Genomic DNA, 27034 nt, shown 5'->3' with positions numbered 1-27034 from the left:
GGATTCAGGAGACATGTAGCTCAGGCTGGCTGCTGCTCGTGATCAATCTCTAATATGAATTTGGAAAAGCTGTCATGCTTTACCTAAACACATTATTTCAGTTTGAATGAAGTAAGCTGTAGTGAGGGAGTGGGATTGTGGATTAGGGCACTGGTGCGGAATGGAATTTTAGGTTTATGGAGTGAAGAGGGAATCCTAAGGTTAGCGAACAAGAAGGGAGTTTAGGGTTAGAGAGCAGGAAGGGAATTTTAAGGTTAGAGTTAGGGTTCTGATAGGGCTATGGGGGTCAAGTAGTTACAGGATATTGAGTTAATGGGAATTTGAGAACTTGCTTAGTTAAGTAAGTGGCAATGATTAAGTGTCTTGTGAGGATATAACATGCAAGCACTTGCAATTGACCCCGAGAGGAACAAGAGAAGTAGTATTATTGATCGATATTAGTGGCTGACCAATCACAACCCAGCAACTTTGTCCAGTCCATTAGTGGCATACCTGATGACAGCAACATGACAAAATAGTTCTCAATGCATTTATCTACAACACCACATACTTACACCCATCAAATCCAATGTAAATGAAATAATATAGATTCTTGGTATTGAACTGAAAATGTGATCACTTTTGGGGACAAGATAAAAGAAACCTGCAGAAATGCTCCATCTAAAATGTTAGTACAAGACCTATTCAGTGTATGACATACAAAACAGAGTTTCCTATGAGTAGAGCACCTGTTTTATTTATATACACCCGTGAATAATTTTGATTTGCAAGCTGCTAGTAGAATGTCTCTAACCAGCATCTGTTTGTCAAGAAAGTGGTCCGTTGAACCCTATACCTCGGACCTCTCTAAAGGACATGCTATACAAAGATAACAACCCTTCGCTAAACTTTATGGACAATCCTGTACCTGATAATGAGTCGAATGATGTTCAAGATATAGCTGAGCTGACCAAATTAATTGCTCAACTAGAAAAGAAAGTGCAAGCATATAAATGCTTACAGTGGCAGCGACTCAGCTTTTCTGCCTACTTACAGCTGGGTGTTGTGCCACGGGGTTTGCGTGTGCTTAAAATGCCTAGGTATGGAAGCACATACCCCAAACTTCTAAAGAACTGGCAACAACTGAATTTAAAAATAGGTGCAGACTACATGAGACTGATGATCGATTATTTCATAAGCCTGGAAGGTGAACTAATGAGTGAAATCAATATGTTGGAAGACAAAATAACATCAGACAAGTTATTTAACATTGTTTCATTGGGATATCAGCAAATGATGGAGAGACTGTCTAGTTTTCACAAGAATCAGGAGATGATAAAGAAATGTAAGTTAATTAGAGATGTCAATGACTATAAGCTGGGCCATATATTTGCTTGGCCCAAGGAAAAGAATGTTCAAGTAAGTCATACAAATGGAAAGTTGGATCAACTTGACACTTTTCAAAGTGTGAATTCATCTCGGCCTGTAGTTATGGCAACGGACACTGATGGGAGCCATGGGCGGGATCTAAGTGGATCGTTGATTGCCAGTGCCTCTGAGTGGGAAGTAACCAATCAGAGCCTATCAGGAAGTAACAGGGCTGAAATGGAGATGACTGAATATGTTGGTGTGCAAGCATCGAATGATGGGCAAACAAGCCACAATTCTTCAGCCGTCTCTTCTTCTTCTTTTTTAAAACAATTCAAGCCAGTTGTAATAAAACTGCCAGCAAAAATAAATCAGGAAATTCGATCAATGTCGAAAGGCAGGTCAAAGCAGTGACAGGATGGACTCAAGAAAAAAAACAAGATCCCAGCTACCAGAAACAAAATGGTTTGTCAGAAATGACTGAAAAATCAAATGTAGTGAATTTATCTACTTACAGTTTGTCTACAATGCACATTATGGTTCTAAACAAAGGTTTACAAGTTATACCAAGTCACAGAGGCAATGTAGTTGATGCTATTACTGATTTAAAATTGTTTGTCTGTAACCTTTGGTCTGAAACTGTCTTTTAAAAATTCAGAAATGTATAGTAGTAATATTTGAAAAAGGAGTAGTACATTCATTCCATATATTTGTCCAATTTTATCAGCTATTCAAGAGCTTTGTGAAACTGAGCTTAGAAGCATTTTCAAGCAAACAAATGAGCATAACTTTTATAACCTAAGCATGGAGGAGCATGATGCCCTACTGGCCTTAGAGAATAATGCTGAAATAATAATTAAACAAGCAGATAAAGGAGGTGCTGTTGTGTTTTGTTTGACAAAGATCATTATATAGGTTTAATGGAAGAATTAAGTGATGAGAGAACTTTTAGACAAATGGAGTATAGTGAAGTAACTAAATATGTTTCTAATGTTAATATGATGATTTATGAATTACAACTACAGAATGATAGGTGGTGGTGCTGCAGTAGCGTTGTCACCTCACAATAAGACGTTGTCCTGTTCGATTCTCAGCTAGAGCGTCTTCTGTGTGGAGACATGCGTGAATGGGCGTTCCTTCGTTGAAGGTTGTGCATCAGGGCCGGCAACTCGGCACGTAAAAATGTACTGCCAATCATTAACAGACCAGAGTTCCGCTGTGGCGACCCCTAACTGGGAAAAGCCGAAAGACACAACAACAACTACAGAATTATATTAATTTGGAAGAATTCACTTTCTTCACTGTTTCTTGTCCAGTGTTGCCTGCCATATAGGGTTTGCCTAAAATACACAAATCATTTACAACCCCCCCCCCCCCCACCGAGACCCATAGTCTCGAGGAGGGGTTGGGTAACTGAACCTTTGTCCATGTATATGCAAGATTTGTTGAGCAAGTATATAATCAAATGTGAAAGTGTAGTCAAAGACTCGTGATTTTTTGAAAGAGCTATTTGCTTGGAAAAATAGAATTAAAAATAAGGATGAACTTTTTTTATGGCAACACTTGACATAAACTCATCGTTTACTGTTGTCCCAAATAATTTTGAGATAGAATGTATTCTTGAATTTTTGGTTGATAATACTGACTTATCAACATGTAAAACAGCTACTGTATGTGAATTGATTGATGTCATTTAGACTAATAATATTTTTCTTTTTAATGGAAAAACATACTTACAACTTGCTGGGCTAGCCATGGGCACCCCAATGGCTAATGTATATGTAAACCTGATTTTATACCAATGGGATAGTACATATATTTATATAGAGCTGGTTTTTGCAACTCTAAATTATTGTTTTATAAGAGGTTCATAGATGACTGCTTTCTTTTGTGGAAGGGAACAACAGATGAGTTCCAGAAATTTGTATTATCTTTAGAAGGAACTACCGATTTCTTATGCTTTAAATCATGCATCTCTGATACTAGTATAGCATTTCTAGATATTGATATATCTTTGGAAAATGGTGAACTAAATACTAGTGTACATAGAAAACAGGTACATGTAAACAGATATACGCATAGGCGTAGTATGCATGCCCCTCACACTTTTAAGGACATAGTTGAGAGTCAGCTATGTCATGTGAGTAGGTTAAATACCAAGGAGCATATGTGCAATGAACAGATGGAGCATATGGAACAAGAGCTTATTGAGAGGGGGTATGACAGAGATGTCATTGACTCCATGATTAGAGAAGTAAAGTAAAGAAGGTCTGGTGCTATGGCACCTTACTTTAGTGAGGCTACCTCTACAATAAATAACCATACAACTGAGGAGCATAAAACTAGGTATGTTACATCATATAATACTAAAATGAATGAGGTTGAGCAAGTTGTGTGAAAAAATTGGAACATTTTGTTATCTATGCCAGAAATGAAACAAACTGTTACTGAAAAAGCATGTTTTGCATACAGAAATGAAAACAAATTTGAGACAAAGGTTATGTTTCAAAGATTTTAAGTTGAACGGAAGTAATGTCAGTGGTGGCACGTGCCATCAGACTGGACTGCAGCCCCCCCCCCCCCCCAGCTGTGAGGAAAAGATTCAGTTTGGAACATTTAATTTTTAAAAATAAAAAATAATAATAATATTATTCAGCTCTAAGCGAGTCCGTCTGACTCGCAAAGTCCCAGAACTCAAACTGTGCATGTTCATCGAGTTCCGGGGTTTTTTTTTAAATCATTCCAGAGCACTATAAAAGCAGTCTGGATTAACGAGAGAGAAAGGCATCAGTGTGATGCCCAGAAGTCTATGTGGTTAATCACACAGTGAATTGGAAGGGGGTCGAACTGCCACATCCGCAGTCACGTACGTGACATTGACGGCTGCATGGCTACTGATTGGTTCTTGCTCTCTTCTCGAAAAAGAGAGCAAGAAACAATCAGTAGTAGCAGCAGCACAGTACTTGGATTACTTGCTATGGTGCTACCATTCCATGAACAGCTTTGTTTGCTGCTTTGGCTTTGCTTAGTTTTTTTTTTTTTGAATTTACAACGGATGGAGAGGTCGAGCAGAGAGAGGAGTTGGTCAGACTAGAAGTCATTTTTGCTTTTGCAATTACTTTTTATATTTTCTGAAGAATGAAGATTTCAGGTGCAGTTAATTACTGCAAAAAATGCTGTGTTCTGCATGTTTTACTCACAGAACTGTTGCCAAATGGCAGAAGAGCACAATTTTAGTTCTCTGTGCAGTATGTTTTCAGTTTTAGTACATGGTAGGCATGTTAACTTTTAAATACTTATGTTACTTGAACATTATTTTTTGCTTGCAGACTTCCCAAATATAATCTCTTCTGATCTGTTTTACTGGAAACTCGTATATGTATGCTTTGACTAGTTGTGTTCCTCTCATTATAATTTGATCTACTGTTTCAATTCTTGGCTATAAACCACAATATTTTCTCTATAGAGGTTTTCAGGTAAAATGCAAATGGGGTTTATATGTGGGCCATGATGTACGAGTTAACTGCACACTGTTGTAGCTCTTTTTATATGGAGAATTGTCATTGGTTTTGTATAAAATTTTCTAGGATTGTGAAATACAAGCCTTCTTAATTTTTTAATGCTGTCAAGAACTGAAATTTATGGAAATTTAATACATGGACACAACCCTATTTTATTTTCAGCAGTTTATTTAATGAGGTCTCCAGTATTGCTGTTATTTCTTGACTTTTGCTTATCTGCCATTCAGAAGGTTTTTGTTATACATTTGGTACCAAGTTAGAAAATCTGATTTAAAAATGTGATTGTGTGTGTGTGTGTGTGTGTGTGTGTGTGTGTGTGTGTGTGTGTGTGTGTGTGTGTGCTTTTTTTATTTACTGGAGGCACAGCAGTAAAGCTATGTTTAAGCTCTGTGAGTTTTGCAACCGTTGTGGTTCCTGGGACATAAAAACATATGAAACTTTAAGAGTAAAATAATTTCTTGATCTTCTGTGTCAGGATGCCAGTTGTCATACACATACAGTTACAATGCACTTTAAAAGAGACAGCTGCCACAACTGTGAAGGCAGCCACTAATATGTAGATTGATTAGGCTGTGAAAGTGGAAATGTATGTGAGCCCAGGTCTACTTTGAAACGTTGACTTACCAGAACAACGAAGTTCAAAACAGCGAGACCACAACATTGAAACTTCGGAAAGCCAAACTCCCAGAATGTTGCAATTTAACTCCGGGAAATTCACCACTGGGGCACCATGGTAACCTTTGCCCTGTTTTCTTCTATAATGTGATCTCGGAGTTGGTATATTTAGTTAGTGAGGGTGTGGGGGGGGGTGCAGACTCCCACATTGGTGGGTTTAGATTGCTTCCGTTCATATTAAAGTTATTGGTGGCCTAGTGGTGATTTTCCCAGAGTTAAAATGCAACATTCTGGGTGTTCAGCTTTCCAAAGTTTCAACATTGTGGTCTCACTGTTTTGAGCATTGACGTTCTGGTAAGTCGATGTTTCAAAGTAGACCCGTGAGCCCAGAACTGTGACGTAGCCAGATGTAAACCATTAATGATGCAGGCAGTTAGTAGATGTATGTGAAATCCTGCCTGCTTAATTTTTTTCTTGTTTTCTGTGTGGAGGAAAGGACAGAAGTAGTTGGTGCCAGGTCCTGAGAAAAATTTCCAGTCTACCTATTAACTGTCATTTCTGTCCCACACAACAGAGGAAATAATCTGTGGATCCCTGTTTTGTGTACAGAAATGCATACATTTTGACCTGAAACCAGTACATACTCTTGTCTTGTTTGGATGACAGTGGGAAGTACATCTATGTTGCTGTGAAATCGACATCTACCAGATTCATGTTTTACTAACTTAGGTACCACCTCTTCAGTTAGAGAAAGTGATAGCTTTTGTTAACTCAGATTTTTTTTCTATTTTTTTCCTGCGGTTACATTAGATATTATTTTTTTTCATTGTATATTGGTTACTTCTGCATATTTAATGTTAACAGTATCATCATCTTTATTTAGATTTTATTCATTTTTAAGAAGATGTGAGTACTATTTTTTATTTATGTATTGTCACTATCTGATAAGGGAGTATTATTTTGCACTGTACATTAGCAATCTCTAGTATCTGCCTGTAATTATGTAGATCACTTGGGCATACAATTAATAAGCTAAGTCAAGAGTGGCAGATTACTGGTGTGCTTGGCTGATAGCCAAGCATAAGGTGGTGTTGTACCTCATTTTTCATCATGGCTTTGTAATACTTCAGAGAATTCTGCTAGCCTTCCCTGGGAACTGTATTTGTGTCAATTTGAAAGGCAGTTTGGATGGTAATTGACAGTGGAAGTCACAGTGGTTAAGTAGAGAAAGTGGAGAGAAAAGTGACTGTGATGCTAGGGTAAAAAAAAACAAACACAAAAACACATCCTTGTAAGTGATCAGTATGTAGCCCTAGTTTGGTTCTAGATGATGGAATAAAAATACCCAGTGCAGAACTAAATATTCCCTTTATGTTCTTGAGGCCAGGTTGTGTTTGGTGAATTTGTTATTTAATTGGATTTGTGTGCTCTGTAACCTGTTGAGTATCAGTGATGTGACTCTTTAATTGCCTGCAGATCTATTTGCAGTAGTCTAACATCTCTGAGGACCATAGTCCCTGTACTTTCCATACCGAGGTTGTACACTGCTTGACATGACAGTGGTAGGATTCAAATAATCGCCTACAATGCCAACCTGATATTCACATTTTATGGCAAGTGGTATCGTGTAAAAATTCAGATTTGTGCCAAAAAACTTAATTTCTGTGAGTTATTACTTATTTAAGCACTAAATAGTTATCTGGCCAATTGTATTTTTTATTTACATGTTAGTTTTTGATTATAAAACAAATAAGACTCGTGTCTTTGGAAATGTCTGTAAGTTGACTACCTAAGGAAATCCAATGGGCTTAACTAGTATAATTAGTAATCAAGTTAGGATAATGGATTAGGGAGTAAATGTGGTTATTTTATTATTGCAGAGTGCCAGAAAAAATTGCTGAACTGGACTCAGACATCAGTTCATGACGGAGACGGACACAGTCACTCTTGTTTTACACTTCTTTCTTAAGCTGAGGTAGGTGTTGGCAATACCTGAATTGAAGAATTTCTGAAGGTCTTCTTTATTTAGAATGTATACCTGGGATTTACCCTGTTAAACTGTGCTGCTATCCAAGGACACATGCAAGTGACATTACTTTCTGAAATAAGTGAGACTTCAGTTAGGACTTGCTCATGTGTAGCCCCTAAGACTTCCATACGGGAGGATATCTGACCCACACATACTCCTAAATAGTTATTACAAACCCTCCCATACAACTGTAACCCTAAAATTACAGGCTAAAAAAAATGTGCTGAATGGGCATTCTGAAAATAAGACAAATATGCTATTGTTTAAAATTCCAGCACATCTCATTGCACTAAATAAATGATTTTTTAAGCATACAAAGTAGCACATATGGGATATGCCTGGCTACATCCATGACTGGGCCATCAAAGAGCACGTCAAGTAGAACACTATCAAAACTATTACTGAAGTCCGAGGAGACTATAGAGGATTTCCCTATTTGGTCGATTTAAAACAAATCCTGTTATTCTAGTAATGTTCTATAAGAGTAATATTTAAAATCTACTCCATTTTTGGGCTTTTGTCCCCCCATTACTTTAGACATTGTCCAGATTTCTTTCTTGAAGTGGTCAAGTGGTATACATATATGTCTAACTGTAGCTTAGGAAATTGGATCACCTTGTGCATTCATAAACATGACGAGCGAGTGCTTCAGAATATATAAAATAAGAAAGAGTAATACAGCTCACAGACATAAACCAGAAACCTTTATTTAGCGCTTTCGTCAGCTGTCAGCATTGAAGTCTTCAGAATACAAAAAAGCACACTGAGCCACTTGTTAAAAAAGGACTTTTGTGACATGACTTACACTAATTAAACAATTAATTAATTTTAAAAGGTATATGTTCGTATTATTTTAAAAAACTGAAATTAATGATAAATTCCCTATAATACTAGCAGCAGGAAAACATCATTTTCTATACATAACATTGAAAGCAGCTTTTGGAACAGACAGCGCTGTGTTGTGCAAACTGGGATGATAAAACATAAAAACCTGTACAAAGCTAATAATCAAATTCTCAGAAATAAATAACAATAAATAATCTCTTAATTCTTTCACAATATATTAGCTTAAAATGTCCTTAGTAAAATTTCATTTTTATTTACATATGAAATTCAGCTTTTAAGATAGCTAGAAATGGAAACAGTTTCATTAAGCCCAGGGGGGTATGTTGCATTGCACTTAAGCTGCCACATTAACTCTTGATACTCTAAGAAAATGTCAGAAGGACCCCCCCAGTCATTGTTTCTTATCTGTTCAAGGGCACTGAATTTAAACTGATGATCAGGGTGTTCTTTTATGTGTTTGTATAATGCATTCTTGAGATTGTTCTTTTTAATGCCATATAAATGTTGGTAAACTCACTTATTGAGGCTATTAATAGTCTTCCCTATATAGAAACTATAGCACTGTTGGCAAATCGCCATATATATTAGACATCTACTTTGACAATTAAGCCTTTGCTTCAGGACTACCCTACCAAAACCCCTAATGTACAGAGACTCATTCTCCAAAATGTATGGGCATTGATTACAATGTCCACATTTCACCATCTTGTCTTTGTTCACATTGGTTACATTAGTTTCAAGCAAGTTTTTTTATTGACTTGTCTTTCTTATATACTACTACTGGATAGTCACCTAATTTATTTTTAAATTGTTGTTCCATGTCAAAAAGTACCCAGTTGTGATTTAAAATTTCTTTGATTTTTACCAAAAAGTGGACTAAAAGTAAGAACCAGAGAGTGTTGAAAATAATTCTTGGTAATGTGTGGTATGTCTGCCCTACCACTGCTATTGTTGTTATGTACCCCCCTTAAAATTTTGTTACTGCTTCAGAATATGCAACGGCAGGTTATAAAATATGCATATATTTATCATATAGAAATGACACTGAACCATGAAACTATCTGTAAACAACCTGCATGAAGAAAAACTACACAGGAAAAAAATTGAATACGGTTGAGCACGTTTGTTCCTGTAAGGGAAGTTCATTAGAATAATTACAATCTTTAATTATCACATTATATAACATTCCTTAACCACCACAGGATTCAAAAGTCACATGACTATCATGAGCAAAATAAGGCACAAATAATGTACACTAGAAAGTTATAAATTGACTTGATAATGTGACATATCATCATATCAGGAAATATTATAGAATAAACATCCATTTGTTTACACTGGGTTGTGGGAAGCGGAAAACAGGGCAATATGAGTTTTATATTTATTTTGCACCTTTCTCTTTTTTCTGAGTGACCTTGCTGTTAACATATTTACAAGGATGGGGTTTGTCAGAATAGGACTCTAACATGGGAAATTCAGACATGGTCCGCAAGAAAAATTATTATGCCAAAGAGTTTGGTGATTTTTCTTCTACTTATTGTTTGGGATAGTGACTTTTTGCAGCTTGAGAGGTTTTAATTTAGATTATTCATGTTATAGTGTTGACAGGCAAAGCATGATAAACTTTGGTTACCTCTGACGTTTGGGGTTGTGGGATCTAATAAAATGTTACATTAGTTCATTGTCCTTAAGAAGTCTAGTCTTTTTAAGGGAGTGTAGTGTTTAGATTTGGCAGTGTGAATTGTTCTAAAATGAGACATAGTTCCATAGCTTATTTTTGCAGTTACAGTATAAAATATGTTGGTCAAAGCAAATGTTATGGTGTCATGACATTAAATATGATGAAATCTGTTTTATTGTTTCATGTAGTCTTTGTCAGTGGATGGACTTGTTTCTACAAGATCTGTTAAATTCTTCATACAGGAAGAGCTAAAAATAAAATAACTCCTAGTATTTTTCTGAATGTACTTATGACTGACAGGCAAAGAAAGCAGCGGTCTGTACTGATCTTATGGATGGATATTGTGCCTAAGGGATGGGTGATTGAGTAAACGTGAGTCGACAGTTGTGCATGCCAGTAAACTGGCATTGTGGAATGGGTGTTTCTATACAGTGCTTAACATCATTCAGTTCATCTCCCATTAGTCTTCTAAAGTTTAATGAACATGTGAGATGTCGTTTGGCTGAATGACCATGGGAGCTAGCAGGCAAGAAGCATATGGAGACATTATTAAAAAGAAAAATCACACAATTCATTACAATGTGCTGTGTAGAGTATTCACCATGTGCCATAGTGACTGAGCATTTATTTCATGTAAACTGGTAAGCATAGCCTGCACTGATCCCACTGTACCATAGCTCCACCCCCTTCTAGTTGGCCACACCCTTTCATGTTGGCCCCACTCATTCAGCAGTCTCCTGCAGCCCCACTTTGATTTGAAGTCACCAGCCACCACTGAGTAATGTTAGTATAATGACCGACAAGAAGGGCACATACCCATGTTGCAACTGTAGCTGTTCTGATGATGTGATTACAGATATCAAATTTATTCACCCAAATACTAAGAAGGTATTTGAATTTAACTGTTATGCAAACTGTAATACCACATTTATAGTTTATTTGGCTACATGTAATAAATGTCCATCATTTTATGTAGGCAAAAATACTAGGAAGTTAAAGGATCGTGTAACAGAACACAAATCTGAGATTAGGAGAAATATACATACAAATGCACTAGCTAAGCACATAGCAGAAAACACTGACCATAAGTTTAAATTTAGAGTTATTAGAACAATATATAAAAATAGGAGGGGGGTGATATCAATAACTTCCTTGAAAATGCTGAATACTCTTGGATAATTAGACTGCGGGCAGACACATATCCGGGTATTAATAATTAGGTTAGTCTAAAACCTGCTTTAATTAAGAGACAACATAAATTGCATTAATATTGTTGAAAGTTTTTATTTAGATGCTTATTGAATGTATTTTGATGCATTTTGGTGTGTGTGAGTGTGTGGAGGGGATGTGCATACATCAATTGTTCTCTAAGAGAAGTGTTATTAATTGATATCGATTTAAGTTGATTAGTTGTGTTGTTCTGTTGGTTGGCTGTACCATATGACTTTTAACATTTTGTACTTAAATGAAATGAAATGTTTTTAGTTTGTAAGCACTGAGGAAGGGGAAACTTGAAAGCTTTGCTGATTATCGTTTTAATAAAAGGTTAAACGTTACTGTGCGCTTTTTCTTTTTTGTTTGTATTGGATTTTGCAGAAGCACAGTTTACAGCAGTGGTATTCTTTGTTTTTGCTGTTATTTATATACACCCCATGATATCTCTAAAGTTGTCTAGTAACATTAAATCTTTGTTTTATGATAAGAATAAATAAAAAAAGTTCCATTAAGAGAGCTATAGTAGGACAAATATTTATAGATGTATCTACACACACCGACACACACACACACACACATACAAGCTAACATATTAATTGAAAATAACTCAGAGGGCTGATTATTACTCTCTAACTCCCTTGGAGAGGAAACAGTGCTTCTGAGTTGTGGAGCTAATGAAGGCTCTTTAGTCTACAAAATGCACCACCCAACATTTATTTATATTGGATTTTCCCAGCCATGCCTCTGTTGACACATGGGAGTGAAACCAAACTATTTAAATTTAACTATAAAATGCTAACTCCCTCATCACCCCATGGCTGAGTGGTGAGAGTAGTATTGTGCAATGCTACTACTTTAAAGAAAGGTTTCTTATTTTTCTAAAATAACTCATTTGTATAACAAATCTTTATATTTCATGCTTTTCTAAAATAGCTCATTTATATAACAGATCTTTTTCCTGGTGTCACATGCTTCTGCACACTGAAGACAACAGAGGTGTGCTGTAGATGCACACATTTCAGTGCAGTGTGTGAGTTCTGTACAGTCTCTAGCACTGAAAGTGTTGCAAGAATTGTTTTTTTTTTTTTTTTTGGCAGCTGACAATGTACTTTGCTGTTGTTTAAAGACCTATTTAACGGAAGAAAATTACTCTGACATGGATTCTGGCCTAGACAATGTATTATGATAGCACTTTGGTCCCTAACTGATGACATCCTGCTAAGCTCTGATAGTGGTCCTTACTGCTGCCCTACTTACAGACTTAACAAAGGCATTTGACCTCACTGACCACTATCATATCCAAATTAAACTAATTGAAATTAGTATCAGTCCAGATGCCAGTCCCTCATTTAAAAACTTTCTTACTAATTGATACTTCATAGTTAAAACAGGATCATCCCAATCAGAATCTGCACCTATTACAAAAGGTGTACCACAAGGATCCATACCTGCCCTTCTCCATACTCATTAAGAAACATCCTTGTGACCTGTCCCATCTCTCACTAATTCTCTATGCTGATAATGTGGTCATTTACTGATTAGGACACTCTCACACCAACATCCAATGCCAACTCCAGTCAGACTTAAATGATGGCTCATAAACTGTAGACTCTAAGTTATGAACTACTTCTGAACTCCATCAAGATCAAAACTATTCTTTTTGGAGCTCCACAGAACATTCACCAAGCACCTGACTCTATCCTTGATCTACACAACCATGCCAAAGAGACAGTCCCCACCTTCAAATACCTAGGATTATGGCTTTATCAGTCACTAAACTTCCATTTCTACATAGACAAAGTGAGATCCAAAAAAAAAACGCTCTCCTCTCCTGGGCCCCAAAGATCTCCCCTCTTCTATTCCAGCTAGCTTATCCCCCCCTCTCTCTCTCTATTCTGTCCCTTTAGTCACATAATTATTTTTGTATAATTTCTCAGAATCCTCTATACAAAGGCTACAGATCCCATGCAAGACAAAAATATTCTAAAATAGGTCTAAAAATATTACTAAATATCTGATATAATACACGCAGAGCTACTTCAGAAGAAATATAACAGGTCACCATTTTCTCCTGACAATATTATTTACTACCTATGGTACTTGAAGCTGAAATCATCATCCGTGTATATGCCCAAGTTTATAAACACCAACAGCAGGGATTACGCCCGTGTTTATCTTCATGCTTATATCATACCTTTTCTTCCTATGTTTATTAAAGCTGATTTGGAAGTAGTGAAGATTAAATCATATTCAGTTACCCATACCCTCACACTACCCACAACCCTTGAGAATGGAACAAAATCCTGTTTTGAGGTTACTAACAAGCCAATCTTAATATCATCCATGTACCTAGAAATCAAAATAAATTCTCAGCAAATTTAGATCAATAAAATATAAATTAAATACAAAGCAGTCCTAATATTGACAACTGAGGTATTCAGTAAATAAGTGTTCTAAAACTGTTCTACTATCCATTCACCTTCTCTGTTCATTTTCCCATTAATCAATTGGTCATTGATCCAAAGTGCACAGGATCAATAAATGCCTGAGCCTTTTACATTATGTCAGTATAACATTTGCCACTCCATCAAATGCCTTGGGCATTTGAAGCAAGAGCCATGATATCTGCAGACCAGCATCTATAACAAATGAGAAATTACTTCAAAAAAACTCAACATGTTTGTTGTAGTTGAAGTGCCTTTATTTAAAAGTACAGTGATGAAAACAATGCAAAGTCCAAGAGACCAGATCATACCCTCAGTTAATAAGCTCTCCATTACATATCCCAAGTAAACTGACACAGGCAGCCTGTAAATGGTTCATCTCCTATGATCCCTGCTTGTAATGTTTCACCTCCCAAGTCCTTGCTTACACTTATCAAGAGTATCAGAATTTATCAGAGATTTGGAATGCATGGTTAGGCTTTAAAAGGCTCTTGTGAATACTAGCCTAGTAAACACCTATGAACCTATAGATTAACTGGACTACATTCTCCCCAACATGAAAATTATTTCCTTTATCATTTTACACTGGAGCTATGAACACAGTTTTCCAGTTGGGGGGGAAGAAAACCATCATCTAAGAATGTTCAGCAATGGAAATAAAATATTCTAACTGCCCTAGCCTTTCCAGTTCTGAATTACTGATATCTTTAGTCCCACATATGCTGTTCATTTGGGGCTTATTAATACAGTGTAGTGACTTAAATCAGAAAATAATTTGTTCAATTTCTTTTATTAGTCAGCTTCCTAGGTCAGGCAGTTCAGCTCCCTCCCTTGAAATTATTCCAAGTGCTCTGAATAGAGCTTCATCAGTAATATTATCCTGCACCAATATATTGTCTTTTTCTAATAATCTTATGGCCATAGCCTGAAGATTTTAACATCTTAAAAAGATATTTGCATCCATTCCTCATATTCGGAGCTAAACCCATATCCTTCTCCCTTCACATATTGCTGAATTCTTTCTTAATCTGATGATTTATCATACTTTATTGTATTGTGCAATAGTCAGCCTATTCAAACCTAAGTTCTCTTATGAATTCACTATTTAAAGTCGACATATGTTTCCCCAATCTAGGCACATTCAAACAATGGTATGCCTAGATTTTAAGTTTACCTTCATCTGTGGCACAAATGTCATGTCACTGCACAGCAACCTCATTTTAAAGATGTCCCAAAATCCATCAATAGTTTTGCTGTAAACTTCCAATCTTTGTATCTTAATTTGTGCATGACATCATCTGAACCAGCTATAAGCAAATTAAACAAGCCTTAACACACACACAATACACATTTTGTTTTTACTTTTTACAACCAGGTTCCTCTAAAATTACACAGAAGAATGTGAAAATGTCACCCTGACAGTGGTATTTCCAGTATTACCTAACAATAATGATAAAGTTTAAGAATCAGACCATGTTTTTAAGTGATAAAGTATAAAGGAAGCGTAGCCCAAAGACAGCAGTAAATACTTAAATGGCTTTAGCGCTTTTGTTAAGGTCAATGCCCAAACTTCTTCAGACAAACAATAAACATGACAATTTCCATAAATACTCCAATAATCACATGATCCAAGCCAGCTGGTTAAAAATCAAACACATGATAAAACCACTTCATTGATATAAACAATAAATTTAATTAATACATTTAGTTAAGGTGAAAGACTAGCTAGAACTTGAGAATAAAATAAAAAATGAAAGAATAAAAAAATGAAATAAATACATATATCACACACAACTATACTGAAACTACAACAATAAAAACCCATACTCAATCCTAAAACAAAACTGCTGTACAGATAAATATAGGTGCTCATCCATGAGGGCATACCCTTATCTCAATAAGCTCCTCAATTTTAATATACAAACTATTGAGCAACTATCATTTAAGCCAGGATCTTTAAATGCATCTAACTTCAATTGCCATAACAATTCTTATTGTTCTAATTTTAATGATAAAGGACCACCCCTTTCATCATTTTGCACATGATCAATTATTTTAAACATAAAAGAATGCTCAGAATTAATGGAAATATGTTTTGCCAGAGCATTCTCGGTTTTATTAATTCTGATAGCATATATATGTTCATATAAACGTTCCCTTAATGTTCTATCTGTTTTTCCTACATAGAAACTGGGACAGCATCTACATTTGGCTAAATAAATTATACTTGTATTACAATTAAATCTACCCTTTAAAGTATATTTTCTGTCATTAATCTGAAAGCTGTTCCCAGTTTCAATAAACCTACAATAAGGGCAGGCTTCGCATTTAAACTTACTTGTTGTTCTAAAGTGTACCTGTGTCCTAAATTCTAATAAGCTCTTTAAATTCTGCCCTCTTTTAAAAACAATTTTAGGTTGGGCCAATAATTTGGGAGCGATGGTTGTATCAGTTGTCACTAAATCCCAATTTTTGGTCAGAATAAATTTCAAACTGGGTGCATCCATACTAAATGGGGTTATAAATGTTAGCAGGAAGTCAGGGTTATTCACTACCCTGTCTTCTCCAACAAATGAATCTGTAGTAATTATAGTAGTATCATTTAAAACAGATCTAAAATGTCCTGACATTCTCTTGCTCTGGACTTCAGAAATTAATGAATTCAAAAGTGTTATTGGATATCCATGCTTCAAAAATAAGTCCTTTAAGAACTCACATTCCACCACGAAATCTGAATAATTTGAAATCATTCTTGCAGCTCTCACAAGTTGCCCTTTTATGACAGATCATCATAATTGAGTGGTTGAGTCATATTTTGATTAGGAAGGGAATAGACCACCAGGAATTGTCCTTGATTGTAGAACTATTAGATATTATTTTGACAAATAATTACTTTTTGTTTAATGGTAAATATTTTTTGCAAACAGAGGGGGTTGCTATGGGTTCGTCATGTGGGGCGAGCTTTGTTAATCTAGTTATGGCCTATTGGGAGCATGAGTATGTATTCAACAATAACCCATGGTCTGAATACAATTATTATTATACATGTTACTTGGATGATATTGTTATTATATTTAAGGGAGGTCATAATATGTTTTTGGATCTGTTAACTTATTTTAATAATACAACTCAATTTTTGAAATTTACTAGTGAATTCAAAAAAGATGAGATATCGTACTTGCATATTTGTCATAGGAAAGATAGGGGTAGACAAGTATATGCAGCCGTGATTTACAGGATAGAAATGTATTTGAATTATTTCCTGCATTTCTCCACCTCTCACCCTTTCCACCAGAAGAGATCTGTCAACTTTGAACTGCTTTGCGAAAAACTACTTTTTTTGGAAATTCTCACCATTATATTTCCATCTCCTTTTCTTATTTCTATAGGTGTCTGATATTCTCTCACTGCTGACATGCACCAATTCTGCCCTTTCTGGTGCAACACAATATGGAGCTTCAACTTCTGTTCCTTGAACTGCGTCTTTTCATTTCCTCCTTCTATTTCTCTCATGTCAGTTTGCACAATTTTTGGCCTTTGCTTATCATCATGCTGTAGCATTGTATGTTTCATTTACACACCTCCATCCTCTACAATGTGCCCTCTCAGTCACTCGCAGAAGCATGTCTGGCAGCAAGCATACAAGAATAAGGCTATCAGCTGATAATGAGCTGCTTCCTGTACTCCACGGTTCGATTCCCTTATCCTCACTTTCCTACTGTATGAGTCTGAGCAAATCATTAACTAAACCAGACAGTGCTACCAGGTCACCACTGAAAACAATCACTTGTGTCCTTCCTATTGCTACCCCCCTCCACTTGCTAAGCCCCCAGTGTTCTAATCATCTATTATACTAATGTGGTTGCTCTTGCTCCCCTACTCAGCATGTGTCATGTCTAAAATGACCTGTTCTCTCTCTCCACTGCCTCTACAGCTCTACTTTTTTTCTCTGTACTCTCCATATTAGTCTTCTTGAATCTCTTTGCTCTGTGTTTGGCATCTTTTTTTATCCTAGTCATAGACACTGGAGTTAATAACAGTCTTGTACATTGTGGAGGAAAGATGTATATTTATGATATGTGGGCATCTGTTGAACATGTTTCTCTGGTGTAAAAGTTCAATTAGTGACAGTAAGTTTATTATGGCTTTACTTAGGCAAATCATTTTTTGGCTCCCACTGTTACACTGTCTATCAGCTCATAGATGGTGTCTCTCCTTCCTCCAAGCCCAAACCCTGCAGACTGACTAGCTTTTTTAACTTGAACTGGGGCTGCCAATGGTGGATCAAATCTCTATTTCTGAAGAGGAGGAAAGCATATTAAGGCATCTCAACCTACAGTCATCTTCTTCTCACCATGGGGATGTTTTTGTCTGGACTACAATTTTCCACCATGGGATAGGCATGCAATAATGTAAGTACACATGCAGGCATATTCCCATATAGTACACTGATGTCTGCCCTCTCCCATGCCTGTGTGTTACACTAGCGCTCATCTTCAGCCACCAGTAAATAGCATCATAATGCTGAGAAAGGTTACGCTGTCCCCAGTGTAGGCAAACAGGTCAATGGCTACTCAACCCCACACCCCAGCTAGCTCTCCTTCCTGGGTATCTGGTAAATCTCAGGTCACCAGCGTCACAAGCTGATGCCTATGCCCCTATAATGAAGGGCTGGTGGCCATAGGTGAACCATTTCTGATGATGACTGATGGCTGTGGTAGTACTTGTCTCCCCAACTTTGACTGGTTCTCATACTCATCACTTGTCCAAATGTTAAGCCTGATTAGAAGGTTAATTTTCCTGGCTGTTTTTTCTTATCCTAGTATTCTTCTGCAGTAAAACTAGTGAGGCTTTCTTGCCACCAGAATAATGTTTGCATTATGAACTAGAGATGGCTTTGCACTGGGCAAATAGTATGGTAACCACAGGGTCTAAATTAAACTAACAAGTTTGTTAATGAAAGATTTGATTCTATAGACATTCAATGGTATCACTGCTGGTTCAATTCGAATATCTCCTAGCTGCATATCTACTACTTTCTTTGATGAATTTTGTTTCCTGTAATCCTCAGAAAGATCTATAGGTTTTTGTATTCATTTATTTCATCTACTATTAATGTAATGGTGTCACAGATGGTTTTACTGCATTTTCTGTTATAGCTTGCAATTAATGTCAGTAGTTTTGATCCACTGAATTAACATGGTCAGTTAGTTGGCCACGTGATAGTTGATGACAATTTATACTCCAGAGTTCCTACTTTTTGCAGTAGGCTAAGTGTCCAGGTTTTGGTTGACAGTTTTAGTACTGTTTTAATTCACAGCTGGCTAGACCATCAAAACAGTGTAAGTTTCAAAGGTGTGGGTATGACCAATGGTAGCTTTTACTTTAACTTATTATATTGTTGGCAAACATTCAACATATAGCTGATTATATCACTTTGCTGCTGGAGTCTATTGCTCACTTTCTTCTGATTGTGGTTAATAATCTTTTCTATCCAGAAGTCTCCACATCATTGTGTGTGTATACCTTTTCTAGCTCTGCCACAGTAGACATCTATCAAACCACAGACAATTCCCTGAGCCTCTTCTAGATATCAAACAAGTACTTTGGGCCTCCACATAGAAAAAAAACATACATTGCACCACATATAGAGCCCTTCCCTAACATACCTTTACTATTGATTATTCTCTCTGAATATTCAATTTTTTTAGCTTGATCTACTTAAACCAATGCAGAATAGTTATATTTTTAAATACAAAACACATTCAGAGTTGCTAGTGCATACCTTGAAACAGGCCCATCTCTTCCCATGAAAGGTAACTTCACAATTTGAGAAAACTTGTAGATCATGCTGAATAGTTATGCCTGCTGAAATTTTTCTGGTATTCATTTGGGGCTTGAATAACTGGCCATTATGGTCTTCTTTCTGAAATTCCTTAGCTGTCATGTTGGACTAAGCCATCTAGAAATGGCTTGTTATGATTGGTTACATTTCCTAGCAACTGCTGTATGCTGCTGAAAAGTGATAGGAAGCTATACATTCGTATGCTAATTACTAATGCTAATCACTCTAACAGTGAAGGGCAAGTAAATTATATAAAGTGAAAACAGAACATGGCCTTAGTCAGAGTCAATTTGTGAAAAAAAGATGTCCTTGCTTTTCAATCAAGTTTGTGGTGACTGATTTTCAGTTGCACTGATATGTACTAGGAAAATAAAATCATGAGGATATTATAACATAAAAATGCACACGTTGTACTACTTTGTGATTTTATGTCCCAGTTTAAACTCGAGATTTTCAGAACAATGTGATTATAGCATCAAAATTTATACAGACATTATCAGTTCTCACTTGGTGTTAGCAGAGGAAATTAGTCTGATGAGCCCTATTAAGAATGCACAGCTGATGCTGCAAAACTTGAGAACTGAAACAAATAACATAAATATTTTTAAAACTTACATGACATGGCATAAGGGAACTAATTCAGAACTGTCAGAAAATGAGTGAGAAATTATACAAAAAACACTAGGACACAAAGTTTACGTCTGTAATTTGCAGCCCTGATAGAAAATGCCATTCAGCGGGAATTTAAAAGGCTAATCACACATGCATTAGTGCTAAGCATTAACAATCTGATTATAGCTGCAGTGTTTTTTTTTTAATCTGTGTCATTTTCATAACACAGCAAATATTATATTAGAAACTATGCTTGTGTGGTACTCATTTCTACACAAAGTGGACAAGATTAAACTCATGCAGATTGTTTGTTGTGCTGCATTACGTCTGACACATATGGAATTGAATAATTAAGGATCATACATGTAAAATTAGGGCTCATATAAAGTATTTTTCAACCTAGGTTGTTATTTGTCCATCAGTATGAAAAATCTGAACTTTTTGTCAAAGCCAACTCAAATAAACAGAGCAGCACAAAGGGACTGTTTTTATATTATCACCTTTTATTTCAAGCTTTATTATTTAGAACAATAGTATCATTCATAAGGCACTTTGTCATCCTGCTGTTTGTGCCATAATTTAGCATTGTGGTGTTACATTCTAGTTTTAGATGGGTTCTGATATTTTCTACAATACCAATCACAAAGACATGGCAAAATACTAGTATCACAACAAAAACACTGACGAGAAAAACAAACAAACAAAAAAAATGAACCAGGATAGGGACTATATTCTTAGGGTTTTATGGATAGTTCTAGCTTTCATTTTGTGTAATGTTTTATAGAATTAGACAAGGTATCATCAAACATCTCAACTGTCCCATTTTTTGCTAGAATGTTCCTGTTTTCAGGTCGAATTTACCCCAATGACAATTTACCAATTTTTGGAGGTATATCACTATTTGCAGGATAGATTTACAATGTCTCACAGTTTTTTACATTCTCCCTCATTAGAACTGATTTGAAGCTGTCTAGTACATAGAAAATCACACTTCATGGCCAAAATACTAGTGACACCAATAATTTAAAGAAAGAAGACACACACATCTTACATTATCTTTTTTCAGAAGCAAGAATAAATTACCTTGGTAGCATTTTTCAATATAGTTCATTAAAGTCTACAAATTTACATTGTCTCTTTGATAATTCACTTATATTTTTCCATCATTATGTCATCCGTGGTATGCCACATTCCTAAAGGAAGTGGGAAGAGTTATGTGCAATTTATTATTTAAATATTATGCTAATTAGATGTCCAGATTTTTTGCTGGATGTACCTACTTTTCAAGGGCTTTTGTACCTATTTTTAATGTCTGCAATTTCAAAGGTATAGGTGTCATCCTCGCTATTTCAAAAGGCTGCTACAGCAAGCTGAAGAGTACAGGACATAAAGCAACCACATAAATAAGTAAAATATTCATGATGTAACTTCTCTGTTACAAGGTGCATCTTTTTTGGCATACCTGGTAGTGATATCTACATGGCACGTAAACAACATATTGTATATACTTATTTTCTACTCCATGTGCCATCCTCTGTTTGTACCATACAGCTATACTGCCAGAGATGCAAGGGTTTGGTCTGTGTTTATCTGCTTCCTTCCATGCCCCTCTCTCAAGAAGCACAGCATTATTCTTCTATGTCCAGGACTCAGGCTGATGGGAAGATGTATGCAGCTTGTGCTGTGTGCTAGTTTGTTATCCCGTTAAACACTCTGGGCAGGATCATTTGAATTCATCCTGATGATCAGCCTGTGTTGGCTTACTCTGTGTTTGATTAGGTCAGCACAGCACTCTCACTGACAGACTAGCCTATTTGTAACCATTCAGGGTCGGGTTTTGGATATTTGCATTTTCATTGCTGCATCCGTAGCCCATTCTGTCTCATTCTCACCATCACCCTTTTCTATCTACTGCCCAGACTAATAGGTAAAAAGTGTTGTTCATTTGCTCAAAGGTATCGTCTTCTGTTGGACACCATCAGACACACATTGTTGCACTGTTAATACCCTTGGCTTATCAAAAAAATGAATTGATTTCCCAATATTAAAGGAAAACTCTACCTTGGAACTCAATTTTTTTCATTGTATCTATGTTCACTGAACTACTACTTAATATATTAAAATAATTCTATATGCTTCTTATAAAATTATTTCAAAATTGAGCACCTCCACAAGAATATAGTCCATCTTCTTTCACCAACATTACAATAAAACTGGATAAAGACTATGACCACCAAAGCTGTAGAAAACACTTTAATAACTGGTAAGCGTTTTCGTATAACACCTCATCAGACCATACCATATACTAAAACACATCATTTAAATATACAAGCAATAACTCAATTAACCAATCATTTTATAAAAACAATTAATGTAATAACCTCCTAGTTTTTAAATAAGGTTTTAAAGGGACACTGTCATTTAAACCAAAATCTTTGTCTGCCTACAACTTTAAAATCCATTTTAACTCTTCACAAAGTAAATTTGGGACTAGACTGTCCAAAAAAGCTGTTTTCTGCAGCTTTCATGGTTGTACCCTTTATCCAGTTTTTATTGCTTCTTATAAAATGTCAATGATTTTGCACAAAATGGCCAATATGGGGCCCAACGTTTAAATGACATCTTTTTCTTGTGCTTTATTTTCCCCCTTACAGAATCCATTTCAAGTCCTCTTTATAAGAGTTATGCTAGATATAAGGAAGTTATGTTGTCTTCCTAATCCATTGAAACAGAATGGCAGCAGTGTGACTCACAGGCATGTTACACACTTTCTGTTATAGGAGTGCTTGCATTTTATTTCTGAATTACCATCATAAACAAATTTCTCACAGCCCATTTTAAACAATTCAGACAAATTTTAAAATTGCAGCCAAAAAGGTAGCTAAACTCCTGGCTGTTTTAAGGACTGTCATTTTGTAGTTCTATCCTATGAGCACTGACAGACCTATTCACACACACTTCCTGAAATGTCAAAGTTAGCATTGTAATCCAAGAGCTGTTAATCATACACTTCAGAGAACTTGTTCTGCTACTTACCAGACCAGTGGCTGCAGCAGTAGGAAGATTTTATCCAGATTGTTGGAGAAATGTGCATATGTTCTTGTTATATTTTCTCAAAAGTGTTTTCACAAAAAATACAGCTGTTTTTGAATTTGTGTTAACAGATGTTTTAAACAGAGGCACAGATGCCCTCATATATTACATTTTACCACTTTTGTTGCATTGCTAACCCTTGATTTGTTATATTGCAGCATACTAACACTTCATCAAAACCAACATCTTGGAGTATGACAAGTCAATAGTTGTGCATGTAGGACTAACACTACCTTCTATAGAACTGCTGCAGTTACAGAAAATACCACTTACAAGTGGATCACTATACAAAATATGTGATCATCTATTACAGTTGCCATCTGAAATTGTGCAAGAAAAGCATTCCATTATTAAATGAAAAGGAGTCATTTTCTTCTTATTATCAAAATAAAGTCTCAGTAATGTGAAATGTTGGTTAGTTGTACCAGTTTATATGATATAAAATGGCTTAAATGTAGTATCAAAACTTTCTGAGATATTTACAGAAAAGCTAGAAAATATTTTACTTGCAAAATATAAAGACATTTGCCATGTTTCATGACACTCAGAAGGAGAGACAGGTGATAACCCTATCATCTAAGCCAACTGATACTATGTCTCTTCTTTGCAATAAAGACATGGAGAACAGTTTCACAATCTCCCTGTTTTTATTTTTTTTAACAGCATCTGATCTGCTGACAGAAGGACTAACTGCCACCTTTGATTACAGATGAGGAGAGAGAGCAGTGTATTAACAGAACAAAGAGGAGACACCTTTGTTTTGATCCCCAGCTTTAGTCAGGGAAGGATGCTGGCTGGAGGCATCACCCAGGGCAACAAATGAGCTAGCTGCAGCTCTGGTAAAATGTCAATCTTTCTTCAAGAAAACTTATCTAAAGTATTAAAAATACTATTATTATACTACCATAAGATTACAAATGAAATAACAGGTCAGAGAAGAGTACAGCCCTACACATACTCATGAATAAAATCATTAAGACAGTTATCACCTACACAAGCCTAATATATTTTCAATAGTCCATATACAATAAGATGCCGGCTACATTTTATAAACCTTCCTGTTAACCTTTACCATAGATATATTTACCTCATACCACCATCATAGCTCTCAACCTCTTAGCACAAAAATTTGGAGAAAGACAAAAATAATGGAGGGACAAAGCTTCAAAACTAGGGACACATGTTAAATATTTGTCTTATAACTTAGAAAGTTACTAAAATGAAAAGTCTTGTGCTACCATGCCTTTTCTGAGGGAAATGAAGTCTGAAAAGCAAATGCCTGTCATTAGGCACAAATATGGACATTCTGCAAAAATCTGGACAGTTGAGAGGTATGCACCACATGGTTAAACCCTTTCTGACCCACACATTACCTCATAAACAACCCACTAACTCTACTAAACACTCACAAGAAATAGATACCACAGTAAGTACATGGCGGCCAGAACACCTCAAATGTGCAATATCAGTGAACCTGAAATGAGATTCACATCAAGAAATAAACTTATCACAAAAAGTACTTACAAAATAGCATTTTAAAGTTTAACAATATAAATAATAAATGGAATCCAATGTAGACATGAACTGTTCAAAACAATCTCACTTTACCAACCATAACTTAATCCTGGGTAGAAGCAAGCATCTGTGCCTCACATTATCTGCAGCAAAAGTTCAGCTGTTACTTTACCAACATACCAATGTCAAAAATAGATGGAGGTGTCCTTACTGACAGCAATGTACCACATTAGGAAAGTGATGGATATTACCACAAATGACCTTAGGAAAGATTTTACTATTGTATAACCCCTCTCCCACCCATAGAGCAACCCTTGGCACCCATGACCAATACATTGAAATGCTTCAGTGGTAAAACATATTGACGCTATTTCTACAAAGGACATTAGACACTATTTAAATGCAAAATACAAATAGTTTGCTAACTAACTTGCCTTACTAAGCTAGCTGTGAATGAAAGAAAAACTTTAGGTATGCATATTAGAAACTGAGACACTGGAAAAAAAACTACCAAGGGTCTGGGTATTGTAATACTAAACATAGCTGATTATGTTAGAAAGATGAAAGCAATGCTGGCTGAAACAGATTATAATGTTATTACATGTAAAGATATCTTAAATATACCTAGCTATGAGAAAATAACGTTTTATATGAATTAAGTGTAAATTTCACTTATATCAGTCATTTCTTAGATGACTCTAAATTTTCTTTGGACTGCCAGGCTTGCATTTGAGAAATTAGCATTCACCACATTAATGAGTAGTCTATTCTGTTCTAGGAAAAAAAAATATTAACCGGGTAAGTCCACTGACACACAGTCCATTTTCAATTTGATAATAATTTAAATTATTTAATATTTGTTCCAGCCTTAGAATTCCTGTTATATAATGGCTTACTAATGCAAGAATCGCTAAAGCCACAGCTCGTGAAAAACACTTTATAAGTCACTGAAAATTAAAAATCCGTTCCTTGAAGTTACATATACATATATATATATATATATATACTGATAATAAAAAGCTAGCCAAAATAAATACATCAAAGTTGATCCTAAGGCTTAAATAAATGGGTCATATAAAATTGAATAATTAAATTATCAAGTTATTAATTATTAATTTATTAATTCTCACTACCATGAAAATGTTTCTCATGGCCAGTTCAATAAAACCTCAGTTGATCATAAATCTAATTAAATAAAACCAAAACCCGAAGTAAACACAAATAACATGAAATAAATAACATAAAATAAATAACTTACAATGAAATAACCCATTCCTAAACATATCTCTGAATTATGTTATTGTGTAAAAATTGCTCTAACTCTATGTGTGATAAATATCCACATGAAAATAAAAAAAAATGAACATTAATAAAACACTCATAAAAGTATAAACACTTATTCAAACCTAATATATTAAAACCATGACATTATACTCTAAATGAACTTATATGTGATATGACTTATATATGACCACAACCTCATCTGTCTAAACTTTTCAATTTTAGTAAGCACATCAACGAACATTTTTCGTTGAGACCTGGGTTGGTGTACACATTAAGCTTAATCTGCCACAATAATTCCATTTTCTCAAGCAATAAACCAAAAGGGCCCCCTCTCAAATCTTGCTTAATTTGGTGTAAAACTCTAAACTGAAATTTGTGGTCAGCAAAGGCCATAATGTGTCTGGCAAGTGCATTATCTTCTTTTTGTAATCTTATGCTTCTCTGATGTTCATAAACCCTATCCTTTAATCTTCTCTCCGTTTTTCCTACATAAAATGATGGGCAACATTGGCAGACTGCTAAATACACTACTCCCTTTGAATTACAATTAAATTTACCTTTGGTGTGTACTTTTAAACCATTGATCTCTATAGTAGCCCCAGATGACATAAAATGGCAGTACGAGCAACTACTACATTGTGTCATCCCTCTATTGGTTCTTGAGCTACTGCTGTCACTGTTTTTTGTAACAACTCTTTAAAACTTATTCCCTTTCTCCAAGTTATCTTTGGTAAAGTTCCCAACTTACTTACCAGTGTATTATCCTCATTGATTAACGTCCAATTTTTCTCTAAGATTTTTCTTATGTTGACGTAAACCAAGGAAAATCTCAATACACAAGCTAAGTTAAAATCAACTTCATTATTTTGTTGATTGTACACTTGAGATCTGACATTAATAGTGATGTTATTTTGATTAAACGTCATACCAATTTGTTGTTTCAAAATAGGCTTATAAAGGCCTTTATTCCTTTTTGTTGACACCTCA

This window comes from Protopterus annectens, chromosome 14.part0 (genome assembly GCF_019279795.1).
Source record: "Protopterus annectens isolate FY-2018-M chromosome 14.part0, PAN1.0, whole genome shotgun sequence".
Lineage (NCBI taxonomy): Eukaryota > Metazoa > Chordata > Ceratodontiformes > Protopteridae > Protopterus > Protopterus annectens.
This window is presented reverse-complemented; position numbering follows the sequence as displayed.